Source organism: Anomalospiza imberbis, chromosome 10 (genome assembly GCF_031753505.1).
Source record: "Anomalospiza imberbis isolate Cuckoo-Finch-1a 21T00152 chromosome 10, ASM3175350v1, whole genome shotgun sequence".
Lineage (NCBI taxonomy): Eukaryota > Metazoa > Chordata > Aves > Passeriformes > Viduidae > Anomalospiza > Anomalospiza imberbis.
In genome coordinates, this window is record NC_089690.1 from 20,764,422 (window position 1) to 20,780,152 (window position 15,731).

The 15,731-nt window shown below is 49.5% G+C and overlaps 1 long non-coding RNA gene across 1 annotated transcript in view; it reads right to left on the reverse strand.

The window, feature by feature from the left end:
• Nucleotides 1-15,731, reverse strand: part of LOC137480180 (uncharacterized) — a 222,304-nt gene that overhangs the window by 22,407 nt on the left and 184,166 nt on the right. The window lies entirely within an intron of this gene.

Sequence of the window (15,731 nt, forward strand, 5' to 3'; positions counted from 1 at the left end):
GCCCACTGGGGATGAGGCTGGGCCCCATCCCAATCACCACAAGCTGTGTGCCTACACCAACTGATCTCCAGAGCTTGCAGAATCCTCACCTCCCGCCTGACCCTGCTGAGCAAGTTTTGGAGAAGACCTACCTTCCAGATTTAGTCTTTGCCAGTCCCCCATAAACTCACATTCCTGTGGTTCGGCTTGTTGCATCCTCCCCTCTCTGCTCTGTGCCTCACATCCCTCAGCTCTGAGATTATATTCCCCTCCCCAGTACTGCTGAATTCCTCAGAGCCCCATGGATTTGCCCATAACAGGTTTTCCATGTCACACCAATGGGCAGAAAGTCCTTGGAAGTTGAGCACAGATCCTCAGTGGGATATCTGAGCCTGGAAGAGGCAAGACACGAGACAAAAGAAAGGGATGATCCCCTGTGGCCAAGCAGGGAAGGTGGGTTGTTCCCAGGTGAGGTGTTCCCAGGTGGGATGTTCTTCCTGGCAGCACATCCATGCACGGAGCATGGACCTATCTTTGCTTTGGGCAAAAAATTTGGATTTTTCAAAGCTCAAATGAACATGCTCTTCAAGTAAAGTCCCTGAAAGTGACATTCTGATGAGGCCTCAGCACCCTGGTGCCTGCAGACAGCCTCCTGCTCGATTCACTGCTCTGTCATGCTTGTTACTGGGAAATGAATTCCCTTCACACTAACATTTCATAGACTTCCTGATCCAGCACATAATGAACACCCCGCCAGCCCTGGCAGCCTCTTGCCAAACTAACTTTTATTACCTGTTTTCTCATTATTGTATTTAAATTTTCTGGTCCATTGTGCCATGGCTCTTTTATTTGTCTCCTTGTTGAAAGAAAAGGAGCAGGGTAAGATAACAAATTTCCCCAGCAGAGTCCTGTTCTGGGAGGCACAGATTCCCAGAGTCCCAGCCAGGCCTCAGGGCTGCCCAGGATGAGGCAGCAGTGCTTTCAGGCAGCTGCAGAGGTTGGAACAGGGATAAATGATGCAGTGCTGAAGCACCTTGCCAAAATTAAGCACACAGCAGTGCTGGCTGTGTGATCCTACACCTTCCTGACCCAGGGCTAATCACATCTCTGCCATCAGCAGGGCACTTACACCTCATATCCCTGACATTAGGATGACTTATTCCACACTTTTAGACTTATTTGCTTTCACTCTCCTACAGCGTGTAACATAAGAGAGTGGCAGTGCTCAGCAGTGGCTCCCGGGCATTAGAGCTGAAAGACTCTTAATGAAAACCTGGAGAAGCTGGAGAATCATCCCTGCAGCACTCCAGCTACAGGCTCGAGCACTAAGCTGGCTGCTGGCTCCTGCTGGCTTTATTTTGGGTGACATGCATCCCTGAGAACTCTCTTCTGGGCTGGGAATGGGTCTTAGGAGCCCAGTAGCAAATGGGATCATCCCTTTGGGATCATGGCCATCCAGTGCAAGTGGTCACCTCCTCAGCTGACCTTTCCCTCTGGTCTGGAACACCAAATAAACAGAGCAAACCACTCTGAAATGCCGTGCAGGAGCCCGACACCTGAAATAGCAGGGGGAACTGACAAGTGCTCCCAAGAGGGGTTTTCCTTCTTTCCCCGATAGACACTTCACTGTTGTCTTCTCTGCAGAAGAGATGCCTTTGCACCTTGTCTAATCTCCCTTAAGAAAACCAGAAGCCTCATGGAGAGGGGAACCTGTTTTTGTAAGCTTTTAAAGAGCCATGAATGCAGAGATTAAAAAGCCCAAAACCCCAATAAGCAACACAAAGTACCGTGTGCAGTTTCTCTGTTAACAATCAGACACCACAGTAGGAAACAGAAACCTCCCAATGTGAATAATAAACATCTCATTTTCCCCTCCATTTCCTGAAGAATGGCTAGAGCACATCCCATGGGAAGTCTGTCAACTTAGACACCCAGTCTGAGGGACCCTGCAAGGAGCAATGTGCAATTATGTGTTTAATTATGAAGTATCATCTTCATTTGAATATTCCCTCTGCTACTGCTGTTGTTAAGCACCTAATTCTTGTTGGACAAGGCTTGGAGCAACCTGGTCTAGTGGAAGGCATCACTGCCCACAAAAGGATGAGATTTAAGGTCCCTCCCAACTCAAACCATTCCATGATTCCTCACATTCAAGTTCTCCCCATGTTGCTGCTGCTTGCTGCTCCTCCCCGTGCCTTTCCAAGCTCCTGGAAGTCCTTTATGAGGTGGGTGTGTGGAACTGACTGAGCAGACAAGTCACAGAGCGCTGGCTGTAGGCTCTGTTCTATTCCCTGATCCTTTCCCCTAATCCTCTTGCTTTTGGAGAGCAGCAGAGCTGTGCCATACCATTTCCATAGAATAATTTAGGATGTCCCTGGGGAGTGAGAGCCCAGCTCAGAACTCAGCATTTGCATGGATTGACAAGTGCCTGTCCCCACGTGCATCCCTGCCTTTCTCTGCATTGCATTCTCCACTTTATTCCTGGTCACTCCGTCCCACGAGGTGCTTCCCTTCCTGAGCACCCTTTCTTAGCATCATCTACCTTTCCATTCCATCTTGACTGACCTTCCAGACCTTTAATGAGCACAGGGAACAGGGAACAAGCTGCAGGCACACAGATGCCTGCAAGGCACCACTGCTGGCCTCCCTCCCTCCCTGGGTGAGAGGCTCTTCCTGCCTTTCCAGCACTTACTCATGGGATGACCTTTCCTCTTAGCCCACAGGGGCTTAGCATCCTTAAGCTGCTCCACTGAGGAAAGTGATCAAAAGCCTTCCAGAAATCTAAGTGGATTTTTGTCCACAGGATTTACCTTGTCTACATGCCCTGTGATGCCTTCAAAGATTCCTGAAGAGCCCTGTGGAGCCTGATGCCTGCCCTTTATGAAGGACATCCTGTCCTACTTATGCAGGCACCTGTTGATCCTGTCCTTTCTTTCTCACAGTTATCCCAGTTCAAGTTTCCAACTCTCTGGACCTCCATCAGTTGTGCCACAGGAGATTTAGATTAGATATTAGGAAATTTTTTACATGGAAAGGCTTGTAAAGCACTGGTACAGCTTCTTAGGGTAGTGGTGGAGTCACCATCCCTGGAAATGTTCAAAAAAAGGTGGAGATGTGGCACCACATGGGTTAGTGGTGAACAAGGCTGTGGTGCTGGTGCTGATGTTGGACTTGTTGATCTGAGAGGGCTTTTCCAACCTTAACGATTCCATGACTGTAAGAAGGAAAAGGTGGGCACAGCAGACTCAGAGTAGACATGCTCAAACTGACAGATGGCAGAGATAGATGGGATATTGGGAAGGAATTCCTCCCCATGAGGGTGGGGAGGCCCTGGCACAGCTTCCCAGAGAAGCTGTGGCTGTCCCTGGATCCCTGGAAATGTCCAAGGCCAGGCTTGGAGCAATCTGGGCTAGTGGAAGGTGTCTAGCAATCTGGGCTAGTGGAAGCAAGGGTGGGACTGGATGGGCTTTAAGGTCCCTGCCAGCCCAAACCATTCTGGGATTCTGTGATGCACCCTTGAAGTCACAGCACAAGAACTCTTCCAACACTTTCCCACTGAAAAGAGATGTGGATCCCAGCACTAAACATTCCTACCCAGGCTGATTTTAGCAGCCCCATGACACTGTTTTATCCCACACCCTTCACTCAGAGCACTGGTGAAGGCTGGAGGAGCTGAGCTCCAGAGGGAATGAGCGTGGGAGCAGCCGGTGTTTGCTCCCAGCTCCTCCAGCCCAGGTCCCACATCCACCCCCTCCACGGGCACTGCCAGGGCATGGTGTCCCCTTTGGGAATGGCTCCCGCAGGACAGCACCTCAGGGACCTGCATGTCCAAAGCAGCCCCGGGAGCAGCTCGCCCAGCCCTGCAGCAGCAGCGGCCAGTGCTTCCGCAGGCGGGGAGCAGTTCATTATCCTCGGGGCTCAGCCGAGCACGTTCCCATGGAAACAGGGAGCCTTTTCATGTCTGTTGACAGCTTTGGAGAGTTTTTTCTCTCAAATGCTTGGACACAGAACAGGTGTCTCCAAGCCAGGCAGTGAGCAGATAGTGCAGAGCCAGCGCAGGCCGATAATGAGACAAGTGTTTGTCTGAGATGAAACATTTTCACCCGGCGAGGGAGCTGGGCCCGAGCAGCACAATCCCTGCTGCAGGGACACAGAAACCACGGCCAGGGGGGACAGGCTGCCCACACACCCAGCACAGCACACTGGGAGCGGGGATGTGGCTCCTGCTGCCTTCCCTGCACCCCATGAGCACCACGGCAGGGCTGGGAATCAGCCTCAGCATCCCAGGAAATCCCCAGCATCCACCAGCAAATCCCCATCACCGCTGGGAGGGCTGGCAGGCTGCTCCTTAACCTGGCTGAGCAGCAGGAGCGAGCTGTTTGCAAAGCAGCAAATCCCCCCTCTTGCAGGGCTGGATTGTCAGTGAGCTGGACTGAAGGGAAAGGGTGGAATAACAAATGTGCAGTGGCCACGTCTCCCCTCACTCAGGGCAGCCAGAGTGGCCAAACTGGAGCCAAGCACCAAATATCCACCTCTTCTGTTTTGTTTCTCCCACAGCTCAGGTTGTTCCAGGGCCTGAGCTCAGCCAGGAGCACTGAGTCATTCTGCACAGAAAGATTCATAATTGTTAATGTGGTGTTACATCAAAAATCATGTCCAGGACATATCCATGTTTCCATGTCAGGTGCTCCAAGAGCAGCCCATGCCAGATTTAAATTGTCTGTGCAAATTACATTGTGCTCACACATTGTGCTACAGCCTCATTACCCAATTGCCTCCTATTTTTCCCCCTCAAACACCTGCCTTGTTTGTGGAATGGATAATTGTTCACTGCAGACTTTTATCACCCTAATTATTATTTACTATACAACATCCAAACCCTGTCTCAACAGAGAACTGCTCATTTCCTCTCCAATGTGGCTCAACTTTTCTGAACAATGTAGTTGAAAATATTTCATTTCTCAGCACATCATGTATAAATGATTTCAGATAGAAATGATTTTATATATAAATTCATTTCCCAGCAATGTCACATATAAAAATGAGAAGCTGAGGAGTCAGAGATTAAAGCTCAAGCTCCTGAATATACCAAGCAGTTTTTTGCTATTCCACATGTCACCAGGCTGACGAACTCTGGAGCATTTATCATCCTTCAGCCCTGCCTGCACTGAGTCAAACCTCCTGTAAACTTCTGATGAGTTATCTGCAGTTCCCCACATCAGCCCTGGATCTGCATTCCCAAGGTGAGGATCCTTCAGCTCCTTGCCCTGCATCACAGAGGATGCATGGATGGAGATTCCCATCTTCCCTAAACCCTGGGAGGCTGCTCCAGCCTGGCCCTGGCACCTCTGCTCTGTGCTCTGCATCACCCACACCCTGCTCCTGCTGCTCCTGCACAGTGCAGGGATCATCCATCCCCAAATCCAGCCCAAATCCAGAGCTGCCCCGAGGATGGAGCTGCTGAAGGATGAAACGAACTCTCCATTTTATCTTTTTTATCCAAATGGAATGAGAAAGGTGCAGAGCTGGAGTTGTTTGCTGAATGAGAGGACTGCTCGGGGCCAAGTGAAAGGTCTCATTTTTAGATCAACCCTCTTTGTTTTGAACTCCTTAGTGCGAAATTCATTCCAATTCAAAGAAAAATCAACCCCACAGCAAGGGAGCAATGAGGAATGGTCATGGTAAGAGGCCTGTGCTGCCAGGATTAAAGGTATTTTGGACATCAATACGATTTCACATGGAAAAAAAAAATATCACTTCAATTCAAGCCTTATTTTACAACAGCAGTTGGTACAAGGAAGGTTTCTAAGCCTCTCTCATTGTAGGCACTGAGCAAGGTGCAGAATAAATAATGTGTGGCCATGTTATTGGAGAGTGTGCAAGAAAACACCTGCAGAGAGCAGATAAAATAAAGATCTGTCCTGAGCTGCCTAAACCCAGGCAGGTGAGGCCATACCTTGAGTGCTGTATCCGGTTTTGGGCATCTCATGACAAGGACCTTCAGGGGCTGGAGTGTATACAGAGATGGGAATGGAGCTGGATTAGGTGCTGGAGCACCAGGAGAGGCTGAGTGAGCTGGGGGAGCTCAGCCTGGAGAAAAGGAGGCTCAGGGGGGACCTTCTGGCTCTGCACAACTCCTGACGGGAGGGGGCATCTGGGGGGGTCAGGTTCTACTCCCAGGGAACAGGGACAGGATGAAAAAGAACGGCCTCAAGTTGTGCCAGGGGAGGTTCAGGTTGGACATCAGGAGGAATTTCTCCACTGTAAGGGTGGGCCGCCTTGGCAGGGGCTGCCCAGGGAGGTTTGGAGTCCCCATCCCTGCAGGTGTCCAAGGAATGCCTGGATGTGGCACTCAGAGCTCTGGGCTGGTGACAAGGTAGGGATCGGTCACAGATTGGACTCGATGATCCTGGAGGTGTTTTCCAACCTTAACAATCCTGTGGTTCTGGGATTTTAAGTCCATGTCCTCAAGAGGTCAAATTTATCACACTTTACATCACAGGAGTTCCTTTTTTTTGCATTTGACTGGAACCTTTCTGTAACCCAGCCTGAAAATCACCGGGAAATCACAGGCAGAGAGCACACCACAGGGATCTCCTCCATGCAGCACCCTTACAGCAGAGGCTGAGTGTTTCAGCTTGGTGACTGACCCACACAACTTTCCTGGTCCCCAGAAGAAGTTGTTTCATGCCCGTTTTGCCTGCAGTGGGACATCAGGAGGATGCTGCACTGTGTTGTTGCTGTCACAATGACAGAGAGAGAATGGAGTCAATGCATGCAAAACATTGTGAAGAGAGAGCCAAAAGTTAGAAAAACAACAAAGTCATCCCTGAAAAAACAAGACTGAAAGGAAGATGAATGGTATCAGCAGTGAGGACATGGAAAAAGAAAAGAGGGAACACCTGGAGAAGGAAGATGGGAAAGGCTTCTGTAAAACTGGCTTTTCACTCTGTTTGGGATAACGGGGGATTTGTGTGCCCTGCACTGACTGCAGAAATCATTTCCCAGCTTTCACCCAAGGACTAGCAAGTTTTTTCCCTCCACCAGCCCCCCAGTGCTCTGGAAGCCTCTTCCCCATAGCCAGGCAAACCAGAGGCAGCCTTCTCACAGCCAAGCACTCCACAGTTCCTCTTCTCCATTCAGGATCTGCTGCACCCCAAAACTTCCAGGGTTGCTCAGGCCCATCAGCTCAGCCCACTGGCACACCTCTGAGCAGCTCTGCTTTGCATTCCCACCCAGCTGCACATTCCATGCTCCTCTCCTCTCCCTTTGCCATCCCCAGAGCCTCTCCCACGCTGGGTTACACCACAGCTTCCTGTGAAGGGTGTTGGGAGAAGGGCTGGGAAGCTGCTGGGTCTTCAGCACTTCCCAAAATCCCACTGCAGGCTGCCAATGGGAGCTGGTGCAGCTCCACACTGTGCAGCACGTGAGGAATGTGCTCTGTCTGGAGAGGGATGGATTTGGATTTACTTTCTCTCTCAGTTCCACTTGAGGATGGTGGGTCCCATCCCTGCCATTCCCAGCTCTCTGGTGACCAAAGGCACACAAAAAACCACAGTCCCACTCTTGGAAATGAGAGCCAGAGCTCTGAACCCTTTCCAAAGGAGACTTACAAAATATCCGTGGTTCATGAGATGAATTCCCTTCTGCTTATTATTCAGCTCAGCTATGGTTAAACCAATTTAGGCTACACAACATAAGAGTTATTAAAAAAGATCTGTGCCTGTCAACTTTTCATTACATTACTGCTCGACATTCACCTTGTACGAAATAAAAAAAAAAATAAGGAGAGAAAAAAACCCCCCAAAAAAACTGAGGAGACTTTAAAATTAAACTATGTAAGTGTAAACCAGGCACGGAAGAGGAAGAAATTAAAACACTATCACTGGAACACAGGTTGCACCTCTTCCCTCTCAAGTCGCAGCCAGCCCTCGGAGCCCAAGGGCATCCAACAGCAATGCAAGGAACCAGAGCCCTGCTGTGGTGTGTTTGCCTCTCACACAGATCTCGCTGCTGAGGTCCTTTGTGCCCTCCTGGAGGGGGTCACATCCTCAGGGAGAGGCTGCACTGGGCACAGCTGGTGCCCTCCACACCCCAGGAGGAGCTTCCCTCCTCCTCGCCTCATCCCAGGCAGCAGAGGAGGAGGGAAGCACTGCCCCTCTGTGCCCCAAAGGGGTCGTTTTCCTCCCGCAGCGAGCGAGTACAACAGCCAAATTGCTGTTCTTTATGTCTCACCTGATGTTTACTGTCTCGCAGAGCATCGCACTAAAGCTGCCCCTCTCCAGCTGCTGGGCAGGGCTGGACCATCCTGCTCTGCATCCCTGCAGGAATTGTCCATCCACCTGCACGGACAACTCTCTGCAGCTTCCTCCGGAGGAGCAGCCCAGGGGCAGCTCCCATCTCTGCTCTCTGGGACCAAGGACAGCACCCAGGGAACGGCTGGAGCACTTTAGGTTGGATATCATGAAAGGTTCTTCCCCCAGAGGGTGCTGGGCACTGCCCAGGCTCCCCAGGGAATGAGCACGGCCCCAAGGCTGCCAGAGCTCCAGCAGCCTTTGGACAGCGCTGCCAGGGATGCCCAGGGTGGGATTGTTGTGCAGGGCCAGGAGCTGGATTGATGATCCCTTCCAGCTCAGGAGATTCCATGAGCGTGTGACCAGTCAGGCAAGGCCAGCCCAGGGCTCAGGGATGGGAGGAGGGGGAGTTCACACAGAGGTGCCTCTCATGCACCACATCTTAAGAGAAGGAAGACCTGGAGTGCATCCACAGCTCTTCCCAAGCCTGCTCAGTCTCTCCTGGGAGCTCATCCTTGCAGTCCCACGAGCAGCAGGAGTGCCAACAATGCCATCTTCCCACTCAGGAAGCAAAGCAGAAAGTGGCAAGTGGTTCTCCAGGAGAGGAGGACAAAGCCAGCCCAGCACAGAGCCCTGAGCACTGCCCTTCCCTTCCCCTGGCCAGAAGCCTCAGGGCCATGCAAGCAATGCCTTGCCCTGTTCTGCTCAAGGGTTATTTATCTGCATTTGATGCCAGATGAAATCCAAGTTTAGCCCCCCTAAGCGTCCTAGTTTGCAGGAAAAGGGACTCAGTTTCCTTGCTGTCACATCAGAAGGCAAATGAAGGAGGCGAGAACTGCATATTTTGGTTATTGGTTGTTCCACTCGAGCAAAACTCCACAATTGGGCGAGAGCAGGAGGCGCCTGCTCGGAGCAAACACACAGCTGTGAACACACCGACAGAATAATCCCCGCGGGGAATTACAGCTTTGCAGGGCAGGGGGAAATCCAAACCTCCTGGTGATGAGAAAGGAGACAGAGCAGAGAAATAAAGACAGAGAACTCCAAGCTTTTCATCAAATCAGATCACTCAGCTGAGCAGAACAATTCCAAGCAGCCACACCAGCGAGTTCTTCATGGTAATTGTTTCACCAAAGACCGGGACCAGAGCTTGCTTTAAACAGCTCAAAAAGGTTTTCAGGTATTTGATAATGAAGCCACTTACCTGGTGGAGCCTTTCCCCCCTCCCCAAGCCATGTTCAGGCAGCAGGTTTTTTTTGGCACTGCCTCTTACAGGTGCTCACAGGTTTAAGGAGAGATAAAACAAAAGTAAAGCCTTTATTTGCAATGAAATTGGCCACCAGACACCTGATCCTCCAACCCTACTGCCTACAAGCAGCTTTTCCTCGCTTAGCAATTCCTGCTGGAGAAGCACGTGTAAGGGTGTGGGGCTGGGAGCCAGGACTGTGCTTTTCCCACCAAGGGATGGAGCACAGGCTTCAGCCAGGGCTGGCCTGAAGGCAGCAAACACCCCAGAGGTGGCATCGGGAAAAGTATGGTGTGTGTGCTAAATGTGAATCCAGGGCTGCATTCCAAGCATGCATCCAGGCTTTGGGATGAAGCAGCACCTACCTGTCCCTCTGCAGGAATCCTGTACCCTCATTTGCAGGACTAAAGCTCCTTCAGAGCTCAGAGGACAGAAACACTCCCGGAGGGAGGGGACAGGCAGGTGCCAGTGGGAATCATGCTGAGATGAGCTGGATTCCACAAGGATGTGAGCATTCCATGGCATCCCACGTGTGAAATATATCCCAAGGGACATCCACAGGAGCTCATCCTAGGCTTGGGGGTCCTCTGGGCCTCAGCCTCAAAGGGATGAAGGGTCAGCAGGAGTTTGAGGTGTCACAGGACCTCCATAATTTTCTCTGGTGGGTTTTTGAGCAGCTTCCTCTGGCCATGATTTGGGTCTTTTGCCTGTCCCTGGGAGAGAGGAATCACTGTGGCTTTGTTATCAGGAAGGGTAAGGAAAGGTTTCTGTTTCTCCTCTGGAACAGGGGATGAATGAGGGGTGATCACTCCCCTCTTCCCTCCTCAGGAGAGGAGCAGATCCCTGGAGCTGCACCCAAGGGATGAAAATCTGTGACTGCAGCATCCCCGTCCCCAATAGTCTATTCCTAAGGGCCTATCCATAAGCCAGAGGGACAATTTCCGTGGAGAATTAGCCCAGTGTTAGAGCAGAAACAGCAATTCCTCAAGCACCGAAAGCACCTAAAGACTTAAATGCTGCAAGCAATTGCCAGGAAGCACATTTAATTGGAATAATACTCCCACTGAGCAGATAACAGGATAAACTTCACAAAATAGGATAATGAATGAGGAAGATTTTCAGCCAATATTTTGGTCGGGTGTTTTGTTGCATTTCTACACAGTCTGTGTGCTCACAACTGTTAATTTTCTCCTATTCTGTGTGCTCACAACTGTTGATTCCCTTAGGAAAGCAGATCCCAGAGTCTTCTACAGCATCTGATTAATAGGGAAAGGGCTGTTAATGTCTGTGGTTCCACTCCAAACTAGAAAAAACCTGTCCCATTAAAGGAAAGCCCTCAGGGAAAGACAAAGGAAGATATTTATGGCCTGGAGAGTTCCTGCCTAAAGAAGCAAACCAAAGCTACATCCCAAAGGCGCAGATCCACCAGGTTTTCCTCCAAAAAGGAGAACTGGCCTTTGTGAGGCTGGAACCAGCCAGAGGTAGGAACAAGCTCTCTCAGATTCATCAGATGATTTCCTTTTAAAAGAATATTGAAAATCTGTATTTTAGAGCAAACCCAACATGATTGCTGGAATACTGCTGTAACCTGCAGCACTTGTCCAGGAATTATTTAACTTACATCCACACTTGAGGGTTTTGAATTCCAAGAAACTCCAAATCCAAAGGCACAGTCAAAAGGTTTCCTCAGCAACACAATAAGGATCCCTATGAAAGAAAGGAGAAACTCCCATCTGCAACTCCTCACTCATATCCAGTTGCTCTTGTATTTTCCAACTTCAGCTGCTTAACTTCAGCTTCCCACCTATATCATATATATATATATATATATATATATATATATATATATAAAATATCAAATGTCCCAGTATCCCTCAGGGTAGGGAATGGCTGCCATTCCCTGTTCACAGGCAGGAAAATAAAGGATAAATCCACTGCCTTGTGGAGGTTCTGGAGCTCACTGTGTACACAACTGCTGCTTCAATCCATCATTTCTCTCAACTTGCCACGAAACTGCTGTTCTTAAAGTGCCATAAAGCTACCTCAGCTGACATCAACCCAAGCACCTGGGAAGCTCCAGCTGCCTCTTGCTCCGAGGCTGCCGTGGGAGGAATCACTTTCCAGCCCCACATAACGCCAGACATTAAGTGCTGAGGCTGAAGGGGCTTTCCAAGGCTCTCCCAGCAAGAAGCATGAATTCAGTAGAGGGGCTCAATTCCATGCAAGCACAAATCTATTCCTAAGGAATTGGCACTGAGCACCAAAAGCAACAGGTGTGGAAAAGGAACTGGGAAAATTACTATATAGGAATTGCTGGAGAGTCAACTGGGTGGGAAACATTTCCTGATCCTTTCATTCGAGGGGAACATTTGTGCACCTGAGTTCCGGCTGCCTTAATCCCTGGTTTGGTTTTCATCAGCTCTTGGACATTTTTCTGGCTTTAGCATTACATTTTTCTGGCATTACCATAAATCCCAGGAATTGTGAGGATTCTGTAAGTGCATGTACGGGAGCCACCTGGGACAGTGGAAGGTGTCCCTGTCCACAGCAGGGGGTGGAATGGAGGAGGTTTAAGATCCATTCCAACCCAGACCATTCTGTGATTCTGTGATCGCAGGACCACCAGAAGAGGGATACAAAGAATCCCATTAACTCTGCCTTGGTGCAAACTGTGCTAAAACCTTCCTCTGTCCCCCCTTCCCTGCTCAGAATCCAGCTGGGTCCTTCTTACTCTGTGCTTTCTGCTTCCTGCAATTCCAAGCAGCCAGAGAAGGCTCCAGAAGCACTCGCTATATTTTATATCCAATGACCAATAATAACTAAGGTCAAAATCAAGCAGCTGACCCAGATCCAACCTCCCTTGTATCTCCCTGCCTCATTGCCTCCCCATTTCTCTCTAATGTCAGCTGGAAATAGATCTTTTCCTGCCTTGGCCACAGCTGTTAATTTGTGTGTGTGTGTGTGTTGTTATTTATTATTTAGCACGGCAAAGCACCTCATGAAGCAGCTCTCATGAAAGGCACTACATAAAAGGAAGCTGCTTCTGAATATTTTAGGAACCCAATGTTCTGCTATTGATATTCTAATTCCATTTGTTTGAGAATCAAGTCAGGCCCCAACAGGTTATTCAACAAATTAATAAATGTTGCGGCTTTTGTCTTCCGGAGGGTTTGTAGCTCCTGGGATTTGCACTTTCATGTTTTTCTCTGGTAAAGTCTACTGCATTTGTTTGTTCAAGAGAGGAGCCCTGATGTTCTCGTGTGATCCCCTGACTCCAACAGCTGGGGCTTGGAGAGCAAACAAACACTGCAGGATACTGAGGGAAATTGGAAAACCAGGGATTTTCCACTCTGCACCTCCCTGTGGTCAATGGGATATCCCATCCTTCTTCTGATGTTCCTGGGATCACAGAGTCATGGAATGGTTTGGGTTGGAAGGGATCTTAATCCCTCCCAGTCCCACCCCCTGCCATGGTCAGGGACACCTTCCACTATCCCAGGTTGCTCCAAGCCCCGTCCAACGTGGCATTGGACACTTCTAGGGATCCAGGGGCAACCACAGCTTCTCTGGGCAACTGTGCCAGGGCCTCCCCACCCTCACAGGGAGCATTTTCTTCCCAATATCCCATCCACCCCTGCCCTCTGGCAGTGGGAAGCCATTCCCTGTCACTCCATGCTCCCATCACTCCACTCATGTTCCAGCCTGGGGCCTTGCAGAAGTTTCACGTCCCTTGACACCTTGGGAGGGACATTAGAGCTGGACCCACCTGCTCCAGAGATGGGATGTGGGAACCAGGAGATTCCTGCTAGGTAGGCAATGTTCCTGGGACAGCCCGTGCCTGCAGTCCTTGGGCACAGGCTATTCCAGAGGAGGAGAACCAGAATTAGGCTGTGGATTTGAACCTTGGCTGTGCTGCCTCAGCTCTCCCAGACGATCCTCCCAGGGTTTCCAAGTTCCTCACTTCCTAGGCCTCCTCCTTGGTGGGAGCTAATGCCCCAAGACTTCTCCACGCTGGTTGTCCCTCATTCCTGGTGGGACATTCCTTGTTTTAGGAAGCAAGCTGGGAGCTGTCATCTCCATGGACATGAGGTGCTGAAAACAAAGAGGGGCCAGTTCTGTGCAATGAGACTTTAGGAAAGCACCAGGACACACTGCTGATCTCTCCAGCACTCCTGCCTCAACCACAGGGATTTTTCCCAACAAAGGACATGAGATACTGTTTTCAATTAACAGGAGTTCCTCAGCCTCTTTGTGACCAAAGTTTCCCCTGAATGAAAGTACAAAACCTATTTGTTTAACCTGGACATTTCAGCCTCCTCAGAAGAGAAATAAATGCTGTCTCCTCCTTAGTCCGAGTCTTATTCAGACTTTCATCTTGTGCAAAAAAAAGGGGAGGGAAAGTGGGAAAGATTCTTCAGGGAATTAACAAAAAACCCTCCATAGTAAGTAAAAAAATCTCTGTATATCTTGAACATCAGTGTGCAGCTACGCAACAAACTGTGCCTGGTCTTTTCTTTTCCCTGGGAAATAGTTCATGAATACCCAATCCTCAACTGGCCCAGCCACAGCATCCATCCTAACAGGAACACTGAGTTAACCTGGAGAAAAGCGGGCGTTAGATGCAGTGAATACACTTTTTCCCAACAAAGACAAAGCCACTGCAGTGGCAATTGGGCAGAAAAGCTGCAGAAGTGGTTGCAGTGCAGATCTGCCCTTCCCATGGAGAACCCAAACAGCACCAGCACTTCGGTGGGGACGGTGTCAGCTCCGAGGATAATGCCAGGAATAATGTCCCCTCACAGGAGATAATGGCAGGAATAATGTCCCCTCAGCTGTACATAAGGAAGTTGCAGCTCCACAGAGAGACTCGGGGGCCACCAGAAAGCACAAGTGTTAAAGTGGAGCTTTCAGCTCCTCAAATTACTGCCTTAATTTATGTGCAGTAAAGTGCACCAGGCAACGTGTTCCACACTTAGATTTTTAAAAGGATTTTTCCCACTTTGCCTCTTGTCCTCTCCTTTAACCTCCCAGTAAATTCCCATTGGCTGCTGCTACCATGCAAACCTGAAATTTTAATTCCCTTCCACATCTCCACAGCCCCATTCCTCTGTGGGTGCAGATATTGTGAAATTAGCAAGAAATGGGGAAAATCACATTGGAAAAATTTCACCTTGAGGGTTTTTATCTCCCCACCTATCACAGGAGTAATGGAGCAGACGACAGGAAGATTTTAATGCTGATTTAACATCTATTTATGCTGCTGCATATATGTATTTATTTGTGTTTCTCCCTGAGCTCAGTACGTCCACAGGAGCCAGGAAATGGAGCTGATTAATAGAGCTGCTTCCCCCAAATGCACAAAGTAAATTCGGCCTAAATGATAATCAGTGAGTTTGATTTTATTCTTCCCTTCAGTATCAAGTGGAGGGAAGTGTTGGAGGGAGTGTTTTGGATACAGGAATACTGATGGAGTCATCCTTCCACAGTCCATCCTTTTACTTCACATTGCAATTCCTTTCCATCACAAAAGCTGGAGGGCTGCTGGTAATGTTGGTCAGCAGGTTAAATATTTATAACCTCTATAAAAATACATGTGAATTTGAAAATAGTAAACTAGGCTTAGGACACGGCTTGGGGCAAATTTAAACAAAGTCATCAAAGCAAGAGCTGTGTTTTATACTAAAGCCATAGGCAGAACACAACAGGTATAACTCTGAATTCATTTGTGTTAAGGACAAGCACTAAACCCAGGGCACTGTTTGCATACCAAGGGCTGCCTGGAGCAGGGAATGAATCCACCCTTGAGCCTGTGCTGCAGCCCCTTCCTAGAATCCCAGGGTGGTTTGGGATGAAAGGACCTGAAACCTCCTCCAGTCCCATGCTCCTCCAGCCAGGTTGGCAGGGACAGCCAGGTTCCACTATCCCAGGTTGCCCCATCCAACCTGGCCTGGAATGCTTCCAGGGATCCAGGGGCAGCCAGAGCTGCTCTGGGCAACCTCTGCCAGGGCCTCAGCACCCTCACAGGGAACAATTCCTTCCCAATATCCCATCTAACCCTGCTTTCAGTCAGTTTAAAGCCATTCCCCCTTGTGCTGTCACTCCAGACCCTTATCAATATTCTGTCTCCATGTTTCTTGCTGGCTCTTTCAGGCACTGCAAGGCCACAATTTTGCTCACCCCAAAGCTTTTTTTCCTCCAGGTGAAGAATCCCA